The sequence below is a fragment of the Callorhinus ursinus genome, unplaced genomic scaffold (genome assembly GCF_003265705.2).
Source record: "Callorhinus ursinus isolate GAN/ISIS: 27379988/994484 unplaced genomic scaffold, GSC_fseal_2.0 scaffold5, whole genome shotgun sequence".
NCBI classification, from domain to species: Eukaryota; Metazoa; Chordata; class Mammalia; order Carnivora; family Otariidae; genus Callorhinus; species Callorhinus ursinus.
The window spans coordinates 961,020-965,205 of NW_027397067.1; the positions used below are offsets into that span (position 1 = coordinate 961,020).

Here is a 4,186-nt window from a genome sequence, read left to right on the forward strand (position 1 = left end):
TTCAGTGGCCTCCTCATTTGTCAAACTGGAATAAGGATACTCATTTCAACCATGTTACAAGGTGGTTAGAAGGTGCACATATACATTTAAAGGATTTTGTAAAGTAGTGTATTACAGGTATGGTAGAATGAAATGGAAGAAAAAGTCCTATTCTTTCACTCTTCCCACCCCCAATTAGCAGACATTTGTCATGAACAGAATCAACTTCGTTGTTATAGTGAAACACTTATAGCTAGGGTAGCTTTTGTGATTTAAACCAGACCCAAGAAAAGAAGTAAATGCTCTTTCACAAAGTGCCTTGAGAGTTTCTGTTTGGAAAATTGGCTGGTCAATGACATGTCAGCAGAATGAATGTCCTTTTCTAGTAAGAGATTATATTATATTGTGCCAGAAGAACCCATAGTTTGCTTGACAAAGGGTGTTTTCTTCCTGGGTGCCCAAGTCAGGGATTTCAAACACAGCTTTCTCCAAAGGAAAGACAGAGCTGGAATCAAGCACCCCTGTTCCCCCTCATTCCTGGGTAGACTAGTTCAGAGTGGCTCCACTGGCACCTGACAGAAGCCTAAGTCGCAGGACTAACCAAGGGCTCAAGTACTGGAGCCTCTGAGGAAGAGATGCAGTTTTCAGAGCAATGGGAAGGGCAAGGGTTTGTGAAAAGAGAAGCAGAAAGAATGTCAGAAAGACCTGTTCTTGGAGGAGACCAGTGAATGATTGTTAGATAGTTTCAACCACTGCCCCTCCTTTTTTTTTTAATTCATTAAGGTGAAATTCACATAACATAAAATTAACTATTTTAAAGGGAACAATTTAGTAGCATTTGGTACATTCACAATGTTGTGCAATCACCACCTCTGTCCATATTCAAACCATTTTCATCACTTCAAAAGGAAATCTCATGCCCATTAAGAGGCCCCATTCTATTCCTCCACCTCCAGCACCTGGTAACCAACAACAGCAAAGAACTCTCCCAGTGTGAACAGGATCAGAAAAGATCCTCTAAACAAACCCCTGTAAGGGATGAAAAACTTTTCCTCTACCTCTTAAGTTTGTGAGCAAGGTACTATGAATTCAACTAATAAAAGACAGATAAACAAGAGCAATGGCACATTTTTTTTTTTTACTCTTAAGGCATTTATTTATTAAAACATTCTCTGCCAAGATTTCACATTAGCTTAAAATTCAAATCAGTCTTTACATTTCTCTACTGAGGTTTCTGCCTCAGTGTATCACATGAAAACACCTTCTCCAGCAATCAGTGTTACCAGCGTCCACACAGTGAGCCCCATGGTCAGTCTCTTTGTTCCCTAGGTGACCCAACTAGAGGTTAATACTGCTCCGCTACAGGGTAAAAGCTCCTAACTCAAACTCATTGGGAAAGGGGTGAAACTTCTGCAAAGTGCACTTTAAGAAGAGGTACTGTTTGCTCATGAAAAGAAACCAGTGAGTCCTCTAAGAATAATAAAAGGGGGTATTTTACAGTTAAGCACATGATTTGGAGTGAAGAATTCGGATGTTGCTCTGCTGGTCCAGGCCGTTAATACTCTTCTTGATCCTCCTGTGGGCCCCCTTCATCAGGTATCATAAAGTCTTCGTCTGTGGCATACAGAATGTCCACGATCCTCCGCAATACTGGGTTGTTTTCCCCCTCGTTCTCCTGGCAAATCAATTCAATGTTCCTTAGCTTTCCAAAGTAGAAATCTCTTTCTTTCTCCAAGGCTTCGACAGTAAGTTTCAATACGTTGACCTGCTGCATCAATTCAGCTGCTTCATCATCCCCGTTACCCATACCAGGATTCTTTCGCACCACACCCGGGCCAGCCTTAGGGGTTGCAGTAGTTCTGTGTGTTGCAATGGGCCTCTGTGGAGGTGCACTGCTAGAGCTGAGAGGTTTCTTCGGTTTGTTCAGAGCTGGAGCAACAAGGGAGGGAGCCACTGCAGTTTCTTGACCTTGTCCGGCAGCTATGGGGTCATAGTCTTTTCCATAATAGTTTGCATCAAAAAACTTCTTGAACCACTGAACAAATTCAGAATTGTCCTGAAACTTTCCTTTTACTAATTTGTCCACAGGAATTATTTTGTCAACACCCATTCTCTTAAAACCTCCTTGTAGTATTTTGAAGTTCTGGTTGTATTCATGTTCTAGCTTAGCCTGGAATTTCACTTTCTTCAAGGCAATGGAGCCAGGGAACAGCAGGTCCGTAAACTGACAGTAGGCAGCCCCTGAGCACAACTGTTCGATCTTCGTCAGATTCAGCTGCAGAGACTCATTGATCCAGGCCAGCATGTCATGTGGACTTAGGTTATCACTGGTGACTGATGCTGAATATATGTTCACTGCCATCTTCGGCTCTCGGCGGAACCACGTCCACGGCCTGTGCCCGGCTTTGGTTCCGACTTCGTCTCGTTCAAACAGCCCGACCGCGACCGCCCGCCTGTGCGATGACCTCACACACACCCCCAGTTACGCGCCGACGTACCGCAATGGCACACATTTTTAACATTGATGCACATAGGATTTATAGGAAAAAAATGAAACTCAAAGAAGTGATTAGATACAGGACGTACATACTATTTTTTTTAAAAGATTTTATTTATTCATCTGAGACACAGAGAGAGAGCATGAGCGGGGCCGGAGGCAGGGAGAGAGGGAGAGGCAGGCTCCCCGCTGAGCTGGGAGCCGGATGTGGGGCTTGATCCCAGGACCCTGGGATCATGACCTGAGCGGAAGGCAGACGCTTAACCATCTAAGCCACCCAGGTGCCCCCTTACATACTATTTTTAACTAAGGAAAGAGGGTTTGGCTTACAAAGGATGGTAAATTGTAGGAAAGTGACTAGAAAATACGTGGGGGAAACTAATGGAAAATTGGGGTTATTTTAGTAAGGTTTGTTTATACAAACTTATGTCAGGGTTGACTCTCCAGTGACAAGGGTTCTTTTTCAAGTTCAGAGGAGGGAAACACCTACACAAAGGGAAATTTCTACCCTGCTTTCAGGCAGGTTAGGAGAGGGCAGAGAACTCTTCCTGTGTGTGTATATTCCCAAATGTCTTCAACTCAAAATAATTCTTCTGCCCAAGTGGCGTACTTTGGGGTGACATAGTCTGATGCCCTTCATCCCTTCACCCCTGTCACATCCAGTTTTCATGTGGACGTGAGATTATTATTTTTATAGGAAGCAGTGACTTCTGCTGCTCCTTTCAGTCATCTAGTTGTAAGTTTTCTTGGAAGCCTCTGTATTTTGTCAGAGGAGAATGGTGAATAGCTCCATGATAAACTGAGAAATGACTGATAGTGACTTCCAGTTAGCCCAAGGAAAGGGTTTATCCACTCATTATTGCTCTTTCTTCCCTGGGCTTCAAGACAATGCACTTCAATTTCATTATCAAGTAGAGTTCCAGGCTTCCCTCCTTCCGTGCTGGTAAAACCTAGAAAATGCTATTATCATAAACCTTCTGTTTAGTTTTATGAAGGATGTAGTGTTCTAGTTTTGATCATTTATTTAGAAAGTGTACTTGTATTACTGCATTTTCAGGGGACAGAAGTAGTGATTGATTTGCCCTGGGACAATGTGTCTAACTGAGGTCACCTGCATGGAACAGGTGAGAAAATCTGCTCATTTATACCCAGTCATTTAAATTACCTTTTTAAAAGAGCAATAAGACTTATTTGTATCTTATGAACAGAGGCATTGGTAGGTATGCTTGTTTGCAATATAGTATATTTCTTTAAACATTGGCCTTCAGGTAGACAGGCCGAGGTTCAAGTCTGGCTTTATTACCTGAAAGCTGTATGATCTTGGGCACATTACTTTACCCCTCCATGCCCCAGTTGCCTCATGTGTAGAATAGAGGTAATGCTACTATATTAGTCAGTTAGCAAAGGAAAAAAAACCCGAGCACAAACTGGCTTAAGAAAAAAAGAAAATATATGGTTTGCATAACTAGAATGTTTATGGGCATATGGATTTCAATCTTGGCCAGATACAGAGGCCTGCTGATGTGGTTGATATCTGTCTCCATTGCTCAGCCCTCCTTTCTGTGGTCTCCTCTGTTCAGGCAGGTTCTCTGGGGTGGAGGCTGGGTGGCTACCACAGAGCTCACCAACCTGAAAGACAGACTTCCTTTTGCAGTAAGAACCTTCTGCACCCATTCACTGTCGGTGGGTGGAATATGTAAATGCCCCAGC

The 4,186-nt window shown here is 43.0% G+C and overlaps 1 pseudogene; it reads right to left on the reverse strand.

Moving 5' to 3' along the window:
- Positions 1-1,341: 1,341 nt before the first annotated feature.
- On the reverse strand, positions 1,342-2,350 carry LOC112823573 (microtubule-associated protein RP/EB family member 1 pseudogene; annotated as a pseudogene).
- Positions 2,351-4,186: the final 1,836 nt, after the last annotated feature.